Genomic DNA, 18,476 nt, shown 5'->3' with positions numbered 1-18,476 from the left:
CAGTAGCTTGTTTCTCTTGGGTTGTGCTACAGCTCTGTTTACACTTGTGTCTCCCTTTGGGGTGGTTTTGCAGTAATCTCCTGGCTGTCTCCATTTGTTGGGCACTGGTCCAGCTGCAGAACAGCTTCAATGCTCACATATTCCTTCCAGAGGAGAGCCAGTGGGGAATTCTCTCCAACAGCAAGCCAGGGCTTAGTGGGACACACTGCCCTGATCCAAGGGGCAGCCACACCACCACAAAGTCCTTCAGGGTGTCTGTCACCCTGCTTTGCAAGAGGAAGGATGTCAAACTTCCCAGAGCTCCAGTGCCAGCCTGGAGGGGGGCTTGTGCTTTAGGGAGGGTCATCTGCTTTATGTGCCACCCTTTTTGCTGGTGACTGGCAGCTCTTGAACCACTACTTCTCTTTCTTCCACCAAGGCTTCTCCTGGCTCATTTTCCTCTTTATTTAGTAAATGCCCAGTCTTCTGTAGCTGTTCCTCCTTGCTGCTGATCTTTTTTACTTCTACTTTTTATCACTTTTTGTGATCCCTTTTCCAATTTCCAACCTTAGTCTCCCAGAAGACCCGGAGTGGTGATGCCTGGATGCAGAGGAGATCACACTGCTTATAGATCTGCACCATGAGGAGGCCAAAAGTTTCTGCAGCAGCAGGAGGTAAGCCAGGACTGCTGGTGGGTGTGAGGAGCAGAGAGCAAAGCCACCTGAGCTTGAGAAGAAGGCAGCAGCACCCTGAGGATGGAGACTTTGGGGCAGTGTCACGGTCCTGTACAGAAAACTTGAAGAGACGCTGAAAACTTCAGGTGGGAACACACCACCCAACCAGCTGCTTGTGTGGTTTGGTCCATGGACCTTTGGGGTCTGCACACCAGAGACTGAAAACTCTTCACTTACCCTAAATTTCCTCTTTATGGACTTCTGATGTGATAGGAATGGCACAAAAAAATCCAATATATCTTCACCATAGTGTTTCCAGCCTCCTAACTTTCCCAGGACTACTTTCTGCTCAAATGACTGGAATTTAATTACATGAGGTTTAATTTCAGTTGCTTGGCCAGCTTTAAAAACACATATTCAAATTTGAACCACAAGGACAGAATTTTGGGAGCCTCTTTGTCCTCTCACTTTGTGTTAATTTAAATGAGGAAACTGTGCCTGTGAATCTCTGCTTCACTTCACCTATCCCAAGTCAGTGTCAGATCTGGAGAGACATCCCTGACTCCCAGCAATTTAAAGGAGAGCACAAACAACTCCTTATTGTTTTAGTTTATGTTTTTGAAACTGTGCAAACAGTAGATATATGTCTTCTGCTTATGCATTTTCTTGTAAATAAAATGTATTGAGACCAGAGATGGAGTTACACTGACTTTACACCAGATAATGTATCGACATTTTACAAGAAAGTGTTGTATTATCCATCCATTTTACAAGTTTATCTTACAATGTTTAATTATAACACACAAAAAAAGAAGTGGAAGGAGAACCAAGGGAGGGACATGGAGACAGAATGCAAAAAGACATGGATGAGAAGTGGTGGAGTTGGAGGATAACAGCACCTATCAAGGCATTATCTGAGAATTCCTATGATTAGGACTTATCTTTCTGGCTTCATTATTTCATCATAATCTGCTGTTTACCTGATAAGTAATAAATGGCCTCCAAATTTTATTGCATTTGCTCACTTTCTTCAGATTTTGCATCAGTTTGTTCCCCTCTTAAGGTCTTATTTCTGTTAAGGAATGAAGATTTTATGGTTTTACTGGGGTTGACTTGTTCCTCTGGTATTTCAGGGTTGTTATTTAGCTAGCAAGGGTCCCACAGCAATTCTTTGAATAACCCTTCCATCTATCACATTGGATGATCAAGGATACATTGCAGCTGATGTCCAAACACTGTTGTATACCTGGGGTTGGGCACCCACCTCCAACTCAGCAGATATAAAACTCTCCAAAAAGCCAACAAAAGAGGGCTTTTTTTAAACACTCCAACCCACTAGTGGATTATCTTTAATGGGTTGGCAGCATGCCCCTTCCTTCCTCTACAGGAATGCTGGCCTGGCTCAGCACCCTGGGTTTAGGTTTTTGGTGGTTTTGTTTTATTTTTGTTTTTTCTGTATTACAGCATGCAGAAGAAATAAAGTGTAAGACTGATTTGTAATAGTTCATGATGGTTTTTTTTTTTTTCCTCTGTTTTTTTCTTTTCCCTGGGATTAACTTATTTATCTGCCAGGAGACAAATGTAGCAACCAGCCCTCCTCTTTGGGGAGTGACCCTTGCCAGCATGGCCCTGCAGGAGAGGGCTCCTTGCATGGGCTGGCTGCTGTTTCTGGGAGCTCACTGACACACCTTCAAAGGTTGAGGGTTCAGCTTCTTCTGCGTGAGAGAGGAGAGGAAATGACCTTCACCCAGCTGAGCAGGGAACAACAGGAAACCCTCATGGTCCTGCCATTTCCCACCCCCAGGATCCGGAGCTCAGGGACCTTTTTGACAAACTGTCAGTGTTTTTGTCAGGGTTTAGCTGCTGAAAATATATTACCAAAGTATGTTGATGATTCATGGGGAAATGGTCTATGCTGATTTAAGTGATGGACTAGCCATTCTGTAATGGATTTGAGAATTCCCAATCAGATGGTACTTAGTTTTATCAAGCAGGAAGCTGGCAGGCTGTGTTTAATCAACTGATAGCATCTCTTGGCAATTGGCATCCAGCTAGTGGACAGAGTACTTCTCAAAGACCAGCTCACTAAGTTACAAACAGTCACAGCCACTCAGATCTCTCAGCTTTATCTCCTATTTTTTTCTGTTCAGCCTGTTTCTTTCCCAAATGAATATTTCAGCTGGAAGTGCAGGAAGATGAAACGTATCTGCTTCTCTTTCACTGCTGTTTTAGGGGGAATGGATGAAGCAGAATACATTTGCTTCATCCCCCAGAAAGCTGTGCTGAAACAAGCCCCTAAATGTAGCATAAAATCCCAGAACCAGACAAGGTCTAGGATTTGGTCCTGATGCAAGTTTTTGGAGAGCTCACATTGCATAAGTGTAGTAAATCTACAATATGGGGCCACACCAGGTAAGACATGGCCTTTTCCCCTTTGATTAGGCCATGACTCATTATTCCATGACTCATTATCTATTGTGTCACCAAAGACATACCCAATGTTCTGACCTGTACCAGCAGATATCAAGAATGGTTCCCTTCCCTGATAAAACTCATCAGTCTATTCATTACTTCTGGGAGACACCAGCTCCTGCAGAGCATCTTCACTGCACAAACCCCAGATGCCACAGCTACCTTAAATAATTCCCTACTCAGGATTCGTGTTTTGTCACACTTATTGGGCTGTGGAGCCATCCACACTCATGGAGCTGTGCTCAAGCACAGCATCAGACCTGAGGAGCTGGTTTGTTGTGCCTGGCTCCTGTGGAGTAGTTACTGTACTTAGCAACCCACCTCCAATATAAATATATCTGCTACTCTGAAGAGCAGGCTTTGAAAAGCACCAGAAGGGATCACTCCCCCATAAAGATTTTTTCCAACATTGCAGAGATTGTTGGGATTTTCAGAGAGAAATTCTTCTCCCAGTTAAGCATCCCAGCCAGAGGGGTGAAGATTTCACCACAGGCTGACAAAGCTCTGCTGCAACTTTCTTCAATGGGCCATGAACCCCCATTTAAAGTCCTGTCTGAGCTGCTCTTGAGCACTGAAGGCATGGAGGGAGCTGGAGAGCAGCCATCCATGCAGGTGGGATTTGGGAGCCATCCCTGATGTCTTTGCACAGGGGTCCCACAGCACCGTGTGGAAAAACAGCTCTGAGAGCTGAGTGCTAAAACCACGTGGGTTTGAAACTGCTTCAACATTTGGAACCCTCAGAAGAGGCTGATGATTGAAAGGCTGTAAAACAATCATGCTCCCAAAAAGTAATAAAAATAAAAGTGAGGTGTAAGGAACAGAGAGGAGTGATTCATTGGGAAATTGTGCTCTTGAAATTGTGTGACAAATCCTGGGTGAGGGAGGAGCTGTGTGTAAGCACTCAAGGGCCAGAACCTGGCTTGTCCAGAGGAGTTGAAGATCCAATGAAGATTAACAATGGACCTGTAGCTGAAAGGAAAATTTTAACTTCCATCTTAGATATTTTCTGTTGACCATTATCTGAAAATCAGAGAAATCAGACCCCTGTTTTCAGTGTCATGTCCCATGAGGGTTTCAGCAGACAATGACCCCCACTGCAAGAAATGAAGTTTCCAATGCCAGAAGCCCCAAAAGAACGTGTGAAAACAAAGCTGAAAAAAATCTTCTCTCTTTAGGGTGGAAGTATACAATTTCCACAGGGTCATTTTCTGTGTAAACATTCCTATTTGTATGCTTTACAGATTGAAACAAAAATATATCTTCCAAACATATTCAATAAGTTAACTTTAAAGCAAGTTAATTAATGTATCTAAGCTTTATCACAGAGCATAAGTAAGTGGAAAAAATCCCCCAGCCAAATGTGAAGAGTCCAATCTTGATTTTCTCACTCTTTGAGTTCATTTATTACAATGTTTGCTCACTTCTATAAAAGCCATGCTCATGTAATAATCTAATTTCTGAGACCATCTCCAGGGACAAGAGATCACATTACAATATCTACATTATGTGTCATTCAGGCAGTATCTCCCAAATCATAAAACCTTTGGAAAGGGAATGACACTTGAATAGCAGATTCCTCCTCCTTTTCTTTTTCCCTTTCTGAGCATTTTTTTTCCAGCCCAATGCTCTCTTCCTTTTATTGTCCGACCTCCTGCACCCAGGCTGCTCATCTCCATTCTGCAGAGAAACAGGCTGTGGTGCACATCTCTCCTTGCTCTACCTGACCACCTCATCCTGTCTCACACTGTCTTTCACACAGTTTGGGATTTTCCCTTCTGTTCTGGGCTTTCATTTGTGTCACCTCACTGCCTGTGTTTTGTGCCATGGGTTCTTCTTTGTGAACTGATAAACTGGAGCAGAGAACTGGCCCTGCTGACAAAAACCTAAAAAAAGCCCAAGTTTCAGATCAAGAATTCCCCTGGTCTGACTAATTTCATTTCTAGCCAAAACTGTCCCAACAGAGAGACAGGACCTCTCCAGCTGCCTCTGGTGCCACCTCACAGACCCATTGTCCTGCCATCTTCATTTCTTTCAGCAGCCTCAGGGATCTTGATAAAGACCTCAGGGGAGGCTTATATGGTCTTAAAACATTTCATTGATCCATTCATGTCCACACAGTCCAGGGCTTCCATTTTTAAGATTCCTTCCCTATTATCATGGAAACTGGCTAATTACAATAGAAGCCTGTTAGGAGCCTGCTTAAGACACCAGTGTTGTGTTGCCAAGCGCTTGCAGCTTGCCCAAATCTCAGTGTGCAAAGCTATGGAGTCCTTGGGATAAAAATAGGTATTCTAGGAGATAATTCTGCTGCTCTAGATATCATTTTATCATTCAAATCTAAGGTCACAACCTCAATCCTAGCTCATCCTGTTGACCACACAGACCATAATCAATTTTATTTCTTATGATACATCCATTCCAAACTACCATTGCCCATTTCTTCATGTAGAAGTTGTGCACCAAATTATCTAGTCTGATTAATACCAGGTTACTGTGCCTACTAGTGCACTTACAACACAACTTTGCAATGGGAAAATAATCCTGGCCTTTTTAAACACAGAGGCAAGCAGAAAAAAAAGCACAACATGAGAATTAAACCAGTTCTGACAATTTCTCATTTCCATTTATTCAGAAAAAGTCATAATTGAGACTTAAGGAAAAAAAGAAAAGCCCTCCATGCCTTTAAGTGTAAAATCCATTTTAGTAGCAGGAAGCTGTTATATGGTTAGAGCAGTTATTTTTATTGTCTGTCTGGGTATAGTTTTTAACTGCAGGCACAGAATAAATCAATAGTGTCATAAAGCTACTCTCACCCTCTGCCCTTTCTAAAGGGACATTGTTCAGTGTCTGTGCTGGATGTGACACAGACTGTGCTTTGATGCACAGAATTATGCCTCTACTAATGTTCTGGGGGAGAGATCTGTGTGACACATATTTACCTGCATCTCTTTGTCCATATCATCTCAGAGTCACCAGATTAAAAGCAAAATGAAACACGGATATACACACAAAAATGCACAGAAGTTTTTATCAGAAGAGAGGGGGTTTTTCTGGTTATTCTGTTGCAAATGATATTGTCAATTATTTGTGCATTCATAAATCCTCTCAGGTGGTGTATTTCCAAGACTGTCTGAGAAAAGATGCAGTGATTCATAGGACAGTGCACACAACTTAAACCTGACCATTACCGGCTCTTTAATACAGCGAGGAAGGATGGAGCAGGATCTGACTGTATGAAGCTGGTGCTAGAAAAAATTGCCCAGAAAGTGTGCCTTTTTAATAGCAAGAGTACTTAATGGCTGGAACATTTGGCTTAGGAATGTGGTGGATTGAGCATTGCTTTCAGTCTCTAAATCAAGAGTGAGTGTCTTTCTAAAGCTATGCAATAGCTTCAGCAGAAGTTATGGCTTTGATGCTGAAGTGAGTGGGTGAAGTTCTTCAGCTGTGTTACATAGGAAGCAAAACCAGATGACTGTGATGGTCCTTTTCAGCCTTACTAATCCATTAAATCCTGGTTTGGGGCCTTTCACACGCCAGGGTTTACAGCAGCCTCTTAGGTTTTCTGTATGGTTTCTGCAGGCAATACACGTTCCAGAGCTGGGTCTGACAAACTCCATATAAATGGGTGTCGGGAATTGACACACTTTATAATTTATATATAAATCACTGCCTCTAAATGCAGTTCCAGATCTATTTCCCCATGCAGCTGAGCTCACTTGTTCTGTTCTGTGCTGTGGGGATTTTCCTTTGCAAAGCAGATATGCATCTGAGCTGAAACACACACCACGTGCTGCTGGAGACCCCAAAAATTGCCACCCCTATCACAGACCACAGTGAAACAAACCTTTATGGATCAAATTCTTAAGAGATTTATCAGCAGCAATTCCTGTTGTCAAGTTAATTCATCGCTCCTCTCCTTGCTTGCTCATTGCAACTTCCCCAGGTTGACACTTCTGACAGAGGCATGAAAATTGTACTTGTGCTACAAGTGGGAGGTGGAGACAGCAAAAATCTGTGCCCTGTCTGTGGGACTCCATGCTGAGACAGCTCTATTTTCACATCTAGTCACAAGCCAATTGGTATTACCTCAGTATTTGTTTAGAGGATGGCTCTCAAGAAATGGAATTGGAGTTTGGATTTGGTAAGATTAGAGGAAGTAAACCCTGAAATAATTCAAGTGGTTTCTGAAGGCAGCAGCACTCACATGCAGCTTGGTGCTGGACTGACAGAGAGGCAGAGAGTCTACAGGAGTCTGTACATGGTGAGCATGGTGGGTACCACTCACCTGGGTAACCGAATGTTTGTTTGTCTTCTTTCTGCAAAATGCTTAGTGCTGGATTTTTCTGTCTGTAAATACTGATTTTAATTTCCCTTCCTTCCTTCCCCATGCTGCATTGAAAGCAAAGACATCTCACCCAGCACCATTTGCTGACTCTTTCCCTTCTGCTCTTCCCTGTCCCCCAGTGCGTGAGCGCAGTCACGTGCGGCCCCTCGGTTTCCCCTCAGGACACTGGCACTTGGGAAGGAGAATAACAGATGTTGGGGAATAAACAACACCCTGTCAGGTAGAAAAAAACAACTTTAGCAAAAAAACCCACCAACTCTATGAACTTCCCAGCTTCTCAAACTTCCTTATGAATAGCCAGTGGCTGCTGGAACAGCAGCAACAGTAATAATAAATTACAGTAAATATCATCCTGTCATAAGTGACAGCAAACCAAACCCACTGCTGTTCAGAAATGAATTGGAGAAAATATTTCTTAATCTCTTTTTGTGTTATTCAGTCAGCTGTAATGATTTATAGTACTCCAAAGAAGTTGTGGTACAGAGTTGTTTCTTAATCATCCATTTCAGCACCTTGCTAATACCCACACATGTCTGTGCTCTGGTGGGTGAGTGCTCTGCACTCTGGCACTGCTGGATGCTGCAAAATGCTCAGCCCAGGAATAAATTATTTAATGTAAGGGACTTCTCAGTCTTTCTCCGGGACCCTCCTACCTATGGGGACAAATCTGCTACAAGGAGGAGCAGTGCTGAGTTAAGGGGAGCCCCATAACAGTGCCTTGAAATAAGATTGTTTCCCCAGAGCCATCTGGTTTGAGCCTGTTCAATCCCAGCTCATCCAGCTGGCCACACAGACCATAATCAAATTTATTTCTTATGATACATGCATTCCAAATTACCATTGCCCATTTCTTTATGTAGAAGAAGAACTTCATGTAGAAGTTGTGCACCAAATTATCTGGTCTGATTAGTACCAGGTTACTGTGCCTACTAGTGCACTTACAACACAATTGCTACAAGGAGGAGCAGTGCTAAGTTAAGGCGAGCCCCATAACAGTTCCTTGAAATAAGTTTGTTTCCCCAGAGCCATCTGGTTTGAGCCTGTTCAGTCCTGGCTCATCCTGTTGACAGCACAATCCTAGCTGATCCTGTAAGTTCCCACATGCAGGGGACATGGAGGGCTCTGGTGCTGGAGTGCATCAGATGGACACCCTGCAGACAAGGCTGTCTCCCTGTGAGTCTGTGAGCACACTGGGGGTCAGTGGGAAAATAAAATGGTGGGAGATAAATTGAGCTGGGAACTTGGTATCAATCGCTTCTGTCTTTGTCTACTTATTTCCAAAGATTTATACGTGACAGTGTGAGGACTGCTCAGTGACACATTTTAATTTAATTAAATTTCCTGTTGGATTGATGTCTGATCAATCAATAATGTTAATGTTTTTGCAATTTAGAGATTAAAGCTTGGATGAGCGGATATTGAAATACTCTCACATCCAGCTGCCTGGGAATATCTCTTTCTGCTTCCATTCCTCAAAAAACCCATTTTGGGTGAGAATGCATCCTGAGGATTGCCATGAACCTACACCAAGGCTGGAAGCTTCACCCCATTCTAGCAGAGGGTGAAGGAGTCATTCAGGAGCAGTGTCACTTCTTGGAGAGACAGACTTGCAGGCAGTAAAACCTGGCCTTGTGCAAAATCTGTGTGGCTCTGTATATTTTCCCTCTGATGGGAATATAGGGAAAGAAGAATGGGGCATTGCAGGTGTGACAGCTCCCTTTGCTACCTGCTCCTTGCTCAGGAAATCATCAGTGCTGAGGCTATACCTGGGGATTTGAACCTGATCACCACCAGGGCATCTCTTGGCATCTGTTTTCCTTGTGTCCTTATCCCCTGTGGGTCCCACTCATTTCTCTGGCCATCCCTGCAGCAATGAGCTCCCTGCTCAGCTGATGCTTTCTAAGCTGCCATGCATGGGACAGCAGGATCCTGGTCTGGAGCTGAATGTAATACTGATTGAAGCTTCTTGCCTGCCCAAATTTCTCACAGATGAGCTAATTGTGCTCCACCCTCTTCAGGCTGTGAAGATAAAGAGATGCTGTAGCATGTCCACAGAACCTTTTTTTTTTTTTTTTCACTTATGCCTTGTTTCATTTAGTGCCTCAAATACTTTAGTAGTGAGGTCAGGAGAGGCTTTAACTTATTCAGGGGAGTTATTCTGCACTGACTTTTCTGTGAATCTTAGGCAGTCCTTTAAAAACATATGACTCAAGAAAAAAAAAATCCACATTTTCAAATTTGTAAAAATGTGAACCCAAATTTCATCTGAGTCTCAGGTATGGCTGTAGTCACAACAAGTCAAAGTAATTTGTCAGATCTTAACACTATCAAAACTTGGACACTGAGAAATCCCATCTGGGTAAGGTCTGAAGGCTCCAATGTCCATCTCTGGTCTCCAGGTCCATCTCCAGAGCTGCCTCTGTGTTATTTGGGGTGCTTATATTCTTGTTGTATTCAGGGGAGCCTTGAAAGGGCCAGTTTCTTTCCCAACTGTATTTTAAAATCTGTAAAATTTGTATGTCCTGTCCCTTAAGGATGTTCTGGGGGCTGTTTGCTGTGTACCTGTCCCTAAGAAAACCCCAAAGGAACACACAGAAGGAGGAAGACAGAGAGAGAGAGAGAGAGAGGAGGAGGGGAAAGAAAGAGCAGCTCATTTTCCACTTTAGCCCAGACACCTGAGGGGTAAAGTCAGCAGTTTTTTTGACGGTACAAGAACTTGGTAACTTAAAACAGGAAGCAGAAGAAAAACCACGACTAAATAACTTTGCCTTGACCTCCTCCTAAGAGAGTCAATGACTTTAAAGTAAACTGGAACTTCTTGCTGGAATTTATTTGGATGTTGGCTGCTCCTTACCTCATTAGCACAGCAATATTCAGAAATGTGCCAAAAGATTTAGGCAGGCTGGAGGACGCAATGAAGCTAATTTTTTTTTTTTTCCCCAAGGGAAGGCTTCACATATTTGTGTCTCACTATCTAAATACTCTTCAGTGCAAGAGTTTCTTCCACTGAAATCTACTGTGTGCATTGGGTTTTGTTTTGCCCTCTGCTGTTAACTCCACCAGACCCCATCACTCTGGGGGTGAGGGCAGAGTGCCCAGGGTACCCACCCGTGCTTGGGTGGGGGTGGCTGAAGGGTAAGAGAATGTCAGTGTCACTCTGTGTGTGCAGGTGTGTGGGGAAGGAAAAGGAAAAAGGGGAAATTGTTCCTTGGAAGGGAGGGAAATAATCTACTGCTAAACCAGTGATTTTTGTAGTAGATCAACATTTTTATGCTCAGTCTCTGGTATAACATATTCTTCAAGGCTGGCTTTCATAGGCAGGACTGCTGTGAACTGGTTCACCTTGATTACTGATCCTTCCTTCCTTCCTTCCTTCCTTCCTTCCTTCCTTCCTTCCTTCCTTCCTTCCTTCCTTCCTTCCTTCCTTCCTTCCTTCCTTCCTTCCTTCCTTCCTTCCTTCCTTCCTTCCTTCCTTCCTTCCTTCCTTCCTTCCTTCCTTCCTTCCTTCCTTCCTTCCTTCCCCCCACCTGTACAGGGAAAAGCACCCCAGGACACTCTTAGAATGGGCACCCCTGGCTGTTTGGGGTTTTTGCTGTGCCCTGCTCATTAAAAGAAGGAGGTTTCATGCAAGAGTTTTGTTTGAAGGAGCAGGGGCTGTTCTCTCCATCTCCCAGGTCCAAGCTCTGCCAGCTCATGTCTCTGCTGGTTCCAGCTAAGCTGTTTCACAATCCAAAAACATGATGAGCCCTGAGAAAATGGTGTCCTAAAGAGCAACCCAAGCTTTTGCCATGTTCAGCCATTGAGTGTTTGGGGTCTAGAATTCCCATTATGGTGCACTACACCACCTTACTCACCAGAGCAGGCTGGAGCAGGCTCTGGCCAGTTGGCTACTTTGGTGATTTAACCTGTCAGGAACGTGGGAGTACAGAACAAAACCACACCATAAATCCCACAATCCTCATCCTGCAATGAAATTCATTTGGACAGCATCATCAGGCTACTTTTTAGAGTTGTTCATCTTACCCTGAACAGTAAATTCCTATAGGAAAGTAATTTATGATCTGGGAGGGCTGTTACTTACAAGCTAGTAAAATAACTTTAGCTGGACTTTTACTACCTTCAGCAGCAAGCATCCATGCTGAAGCCAGGAATGAGCCTTTTCTTCCTAGTTGTGATACAGTGTGATCTATCACAGAGCCACATGGGTTTTTGGCTTGCATTCATCTTGTTTCCATGCAGTGTGTTTAAAAAGAAATCACTGATTTCTACTTGTAATGTTTACAGTCGAGTCACGTTATTTCAGCAACTGCAGGAGCTTCCAGTAATTTATGCATTACTAGGATCAGGGTGGCTTCTGGCATAGCTTGGGCATCCTGCTTGAGACTTGTTCAGAAATCAGCAATCTCCTGCATCCAAATCCTCCAGGATCCCTCCATCTTTGGGTGGCTGATTTACCCTTTTGAGGCAGTTTGTTTTTCTTGTTGACTGCAAGTGGAGTTGGACTTGGTGCCTAATCTTTAGATAATCAACAAATGTCATCACAAGTGTGTTGTGTTATAACAATCACTGTTTTTCTGCTCCCTTCCCCTACTGTTCCTCAGGCACTCAGTACTTTTGGGTCTCAGCTCCAGCATGGAAATGGCCTCAACAGGTTGCTGGTTGTGGATCTCATCACACCTTTTCAACAAATAACTAAAACCACAGAAGCACAGAAACACAGCCCCAAGCCTCCCGTAAGGAAGATGTACATAAAAAATTACTGAAGCACATGCTGGTGCCACTCTGATAGGAGGGCAAAATCAAGCCCATTTCATCCCTTATAAAACATTCCTCAGGGATGCTGCCTTGGCTACAAATTTCTGTTCAAACTGACTCTTTCTACCCCTCAGAGGTTTCTAACCCTCCTGTACCCTTTTACCATATTCAGCATGAGAAAGGACCTTCTCCAGTTCAAATATTCATGTGCCAGTCAACAATTAGAATCCAGATTATTACTTTTATACCACGATTTTCCTGCTCTGTCTCAGGCCACAGCATATGTGTGGGAGCATACAGGAACATTTAGCATTTGAATGCTGACCATGAGTAGCCAAAGCGTTTGGAATCTGCATTATGGGTAAAGAAAAGTAGGTCAAAACCCTTTGCAAGCATCTATCCTGTCTGCAGGAAAAGCCTATGGTTTTAGCCTTTATGTTCAGGAAAAGGTTTTAGCCTTTATGTTGCCAGAAAGTCATTGCTTTTGTGATTGTGGCCTCAAAAAAAAAGTTTTGAGGAGCTGTGTGCCCTCCACTGTTGTGTAAGCCATGAGCTACCTGCCAAGGCTGGTGTTGGGCTCTGGGCAGGCTTTGCTCATTTAGCCTTCAAAAACTGGGAGAGATAAAAGCAAAAATGAAGCTGCAGAGAAAGCCCCAGCAGATTGGGCTTCAAGTCCCATACTCAAAAGACAAAAACTTAGGGATTAGGTTCAGATCAGGAACCACAAAAAGTGGTGTGAATGTTGGAAAAAAATGGCTAATTTATCCGAGGGAAAGAAATGATCCAATTTTGACACTGAGGCAAGAGGTCTGGACTTCCTAGGTGGAAGAGAAATAAAGAAGGCCAGATATATGTGGGTTGAGCTTTCCATGTATATTTTTAATTATGGCACATCTATCATTCTTAGCACTGCCTTGAGCAAAGAAAGATAAAACAGCAAAGCAATAGCAAGATTTCCACACGTGTAGCCAGTCTCAAAATCAATGGGAGTTTGGTATCTAAATACCTTTAAAAACCTGATCAGTTGTTCCCTGAGGCCCCCCCTGAATATCACAGCCTTAAATCCTGGAGGATGTGCTGGCATTGCTCAGCCTGTGCAAAGCAGAGGGGTGCACTCAGGACAGCATTTGGTTTGTAATATGAAGGGCTGAAAAATTGTTCATTTAGGGTTGTCTGATAAGAGCCACACAGGATAAGATAAGACTCTTATCCTTCAGCATCTCTTTGGTTACAGGCAGTGTGTGACTGGGCACCAGCAGCCAGTGACAGGAATTTGGTGAGTCCCCAGCTGTTTTTTAGGAAATGTTAATTACCCCCACTTTAAAATAATTTACAGGGAAAATGCAAACCTTCACTAACTCTTGGTTGGAGAGGTGGAACAAAGGATGTTTACCTATTATTCTGCATGCAGATAGAACCAATAAATATTCAGGCAAATTTAAAAAAAAAGGAAAACTGTTTGCAGTAAAGATGGGGGACTCTGCTGAGGCCTTGCCATGTGGTTGGAGCTGAATGGGAATTCTGGCCATGCCCCCCTTTGCCTCCTGCCACGCTGGCACCACTGCACTGCTCTTCCTGCTGCTGCTCACCCAAGGTTAGGCTACAGGAGAGACTTGCTAAGCCAAGGTGACTCCTCTCGTCTGTTACATATCCCAGGGTTATAAATAACAGAACAACCTCTGTTTGATGGGGGGGATGCTGACAACCCCCCTCCCTCCTTCGGGATGCTGAAGCAATTACAGGCAGGAGGAAGCCACAGAGCCCTTGTGCTATTGCAGCAAACAGAGGCTTTGGGTTGGTCTTTGCTCCTCTTTAATTAGAGTTTATTGGTAAAGCAACCCCATTTTTCTGTTCCTGGAAAATCAGGGCTGTCAAGGCCTAATTCCTTGGGCCTATCAAGTGTGAGATATGTTTACCAAGTCTCTCCAGGATTAGCTGGGCTGCTATCAAAACTGAGGAGTGTATTTCTATCAATGAAAACCGCTATGACAAGGTCTGTCCCCTGAGACAAACGGCCTGTTCCACGGAGGCTTTAAATAGGAGCAATAATGGTAGTGAGCAGCACAGAGTTGAATAATTAGATTGTTCTTCATAAATCCTCAAGTGAAGACTTCCAAGCAGGTCCATTATGTGTGTCGTATGTTAGCACTGAGCTTTATGTGGTGTGGACACCGCTCTGCGCCGGGCTGCTGTGATGATGGGTGAGTAAATCACCAAAGATTGGGACAGGAGGAGTACAGCTCCTGCCTCTCCTGCCTTTTCCCCCTCAGAGATCATCTGCTCTCGACTGCAAACATCCACATTATTTATCTCATTGCTCAAAGAGTTTTTGAGAGGACTAACTGGAGTAATTTCTGAATATTTATGCTTTGTTTGTTTATATTCAGAGACTGGAAAACACACATATTTTGTTCACGTCCCCAGACTAGTTCATTTACTGATTTACTTAAAACATCCTTTCAGATCCATTGAGAGATAACTTTTTCCTCAGAGGGATGCAGTGGTATAATAGCAGCTCAGTATTATCTCCCTATATTCTTGGTAGGATTTCCTCTTGCCAACTGAGAACTGATCTTTTCTTAAAAAAAATATTTTGCTCCATCCTCCCCTTTCAATTATTAAGGTTTTCTCTCTCTTTCTTGCTCTCTGTGCCAGTTACAGAAAGAAATCTCAGATGAGAAAAATGTCATTTAACCCTAACACAGATTGGTGATTTTTAGACACTTTGTAGGAAATCCTGGGAGGCAGCAGCATCTGCAGGCAGGGATGTACACCCAGCCAGTGCATGATGCAGGTGCCTGCTCAGGCGAGCACTTCTGCTCGACCCAGCTGCACTCCATTCTCTCAGAAACACATTTGTCAGACCTGGTTAAACAATGCTGGTAAAAAGAACAAGAAATCACATTATTCCCCAGAGAACTGTGTATACACCTAACTATTTTGCCTGCCAGTAAGAATCTTGTGTCACTGTAAGGTTTATAGGAGCTGACTGGCAAAGGATGCCCTGATGATAAATAAAATACCCCTGTCCCATGTGCCATGACTCTGTGCAGCTGAGCAGCTGTGGTGTCCTTTTCACTTACCTTGGTAGGAAGATGTGGCATCTGCCTTTGCACCCGTTGTTATGGGCAGCTGATGGGGTCCCACGAGGGGACACGTCATACAACAGGGTCAGGAACAGGCACCAGCTGTGAGCCACCTTCTGATAAAGCTCTAGGCCTGCTGTCAAATTCTTCAGCTTGCACACAAGCCCTGGGATGAGGTCTGGGATTGGTGTCATCCAGCAGCTCCATTGTGACCCACCATTCTCTGGTACCAATTGCTTTGCTGCCAGGTCATCCTTCACTTGGCCCTGGTGGAAAAAAGTTCTCCAGTGTTAAAACACTGCCAGGATAAAGTGTTAAACGTTTTATAAGCCAATTTAGGTGATAATCATCAGGGTAATAGAAAAATATTATCCATATTCATTTAAAGGTGTGCTGTGCTTCCCTTCCCGATTAGCGTATGAAACTCCTTGCCAGGCTATGAAAATAAAGTGACTGTGAGAATTTTTAAAGGCACATTCCTCCTTGGAATGTGAGCAATCATAAGAGCATGAATTCCAGGAATTTCCTATCCACAAGGAGTTTGCATTCCTGGGACAAAGTGATTGCACCCTTGCACACAAACTGCCCTGATGCTGCAGCAGACACCAGCCCTGCTCCTTTCTGCTCTGCCTGGGCAGCCAGGGGTGCAGAGTTTCTCAGCTTGACCCAAGCTGCAAGTGCTGAGTGTGGCCAAGAGTCAGCCACATCCCTCTGAAGATGATTTTCAGTGAGATGCCTGGGAATTTATGCATGATTTTCCTTCCTAAATGTGGCCTTTCATTCAGCTTGTTCTGTTTTGTGCCAAGCTGCTCAGAGCCAGGTGTGCTTTGTGCCCAGCAGGCAGAGCCAGCGGAGAGGGTTTCTTCCAGTGGGTTTGTCCATATCTGCTCTGAGAGGGGACAAGGGGCACTGTAGTGATTCAGGTGATAATAACAGTTTGTGAATTGATTCATGAGGTGAGAAACCACCTTTAAGCTTCCCCTGAAAAAAGCATCTTGAGATATTTTAGTGTCTCAGGTTCTGATCTGTACATGGGTGAGGAGGCATTGAGCAGAGCTCTGACAGATCTGGGGACTCCTGTCCCACCCAGGGCAGGTCAGAGCACACAGCACAACCCAAAAATCCTGCACCAAAAGAAATGTTCTACAGAGGTGGAGCTAGCTAGGGCTTCTCAGCAGGGTCTGGTCAGGTAAAACTGGTCCCAGTTTGGAGGCAGGACTGAGTCAGCAGCCCCACTCCCTGCTGAGCCCTTTGCTCCTGGCACCGAGCTGCTGATCTGTAATGCAGCCGGACTGAGGCACCCAGGACACTCAGAGGAAATGGGAAATGTGTCTGGACAGTAGGTGATTCACAGCTGCTGGCAGCTGAACTGAAGTTTTCTGGATTTCAATTTTGAAGTCAGGCACCTTTATTCCACCCTGTTCCCACAGTGGCACCTCCATCCTCTCATGAGCCTGGGCTCAGGGCTGTGTTAGTGCACAGCACCAGGGGCACTGCCTGCCTCTGAGGCATTCTCAGGAGCTAAAGAGCCTTGAAATTGGGGCACTTCAGTTCCAGGACCTTAAATACATTGATTTCATCTTCCAGAGGGTAAAGTCCAGTTTTTAAAAGGTCCTGGGAAATCTCTGCCTAAGCCAAAATCTGGTTAAATCACCACCCAATTTCACTCTTCCTCCATGTATCTGCTGTATCTGTATCTGCCTGGCCTGGTACCAGGCTCCCCCAGTGCTGTTATCTGTCCTGAAAATAAGGCAGTTTGGGTTTTTTATGCATCAAGCACCCCTCTTTTAAGATCAGGAAATATTTGCTACAAAAACACAAGGTGTTCTTTGTTCTCCAAAGATTACTTTATAAAGCTACAACATGCCAGGTCCCAAAATGTTTGTAGATTGCCTGACTTTCCTAGAGTAGGTTCAATAAATAAAGAGTCAAGACTGAAAACACTGTCTGTTTGTAGTAGGATTTCTCATTACATTTCATGTCTATTGCAGCTTTATGAGGATATGCTGCTTTAACTCCTTTCTGATGCAGTTTCTTAATACAAGCAGATTTTCTAGATTAGTAAAGGTATAGGAAGCAAAAACCTGGAATTAGATTTGCAGAAAGTCTGTTATTTACACTAGATAATGGACATTAAACCAAGACAAAAGAAATGCACTGTCACAATAACAAATCCATTTTAAAATCCATTTTCAAAGCAATCAAATCAGTGCAGAAACCCAATGACAAGTACATAACAATAATGTATATTTATGTAGCAACTTTCACCCCAAGGAATCCAGAACCTGAGGAAGCACCAGTGTGGGAGGTGGCTCTGGGGTGCACAGATCCCAGGGAGTGTCACAGGGGTTCCGGAGCAGCCCTCACAAGGTCACTGGAACAAACTTGCCTTCATCTAAGAGACCCCCACATCTCAGGAAATGTGAGTTATGCTTCCAGTTGAGCTGCTGTGCCTGTGGTCAGCACGCACGTGAATGAGGGCTGAACTTTGCCTCTTTTTGCAAAGGGCTGAACGACAAAAAGAGAGCAGTTTCCCCTTTTAAGGTCATAAACAGGATGAAAGTGCTGCTTCAGCCCGTGGCTGTCCTGCTGTGTGAGGCTGCCCTGGCTTTGGGTGCACAGTCAGAGTAGTTCTGCAAGGGGATTTTTACAGCCCTCTAAAAAACACCAATATTTTTGCTACATGTTAATGGAAGCTTGACTTGAAGTCAGCCTGAGTTGCAGAACAGTGCTTATAATAATGATTTATGTATTAAATGCAGCTGATCTGTTATTTTTATTATCTTGATGCGTTTTTGATGTTCAGTTCCCTGAAGAACAGCAGCCAAGTGGCACTGAAACCAGCTTTGAACATGTGCATGTGTGCTTGCCTTAGCAAACACAACTCATGGATGATGTTCCAGTCAGGGCTCTGAATAATCAGGGGCAAGAAACGAGCAGATCTGGGAGGGAGGGCATCACTCCATCGCCTCAGTGTGACACAGTCATCTGCAGTCAGGAGGCTTTGTGTATTATCTGCAGGAGCTTTCCTGCCTTATCTGTGGAAAATTGATCCATACAGTCTCTTTAGAGACCTACATCAAATATTAATTTTGCCTATTTGTTCAATGTAATTAGCAGGTGTGATTAATCAATTAATCAATCTGCGATTCCTATCTGCGGCGC

General features: G+C 44.0%; 1 protein-coding gene across 2 annotated transcripts in view; it reads left to right on the top strand.

Moving 5' to 3' along the window:
• The window catches only part of MAF (MAF bZIP transcription factor), a 194,210-nt gene that overhangs the window by 60,417 nt on the left and 115,317 nt on the right, over positions 1–18,476 (top strand). The window contains exon 3 of one of the 2 annotated variants that reach the window (XM_077185191.1): positions 552–1,344. The exons of the other annotated variant lie outside the window; for it this stretch is intronic. The gene's annotated coding sequence lies outside the window, so the exon portion shown is untranslated. Of the gene's footprint in view, positions 1–551; positions 1,345–18,476 lie in introns of those variants that run through there. 2 annotated transcript variants of the gene reach the window in all.

The sequence above is a fragment of the Agelaius phoeniceus genome, chromosome 12, assembly GCF_051311805.1.
Source record: "Agelaius phoeniceus isolate bAgePho1 chromosome 12, bAgePho1.hap1, whole genome shotgun sequence".
In the NCBI taxonomy this organism is placed as follows: domain Eukaryota; kingdom Metazoa; phylum Chordata; class Aves; order Passeriformes; family Icteridae; genus Agelaius; species Agelaius phoeniceus.
This window is presented reverse-complemented; position numbering and strand designations above follow the sequence as displayed.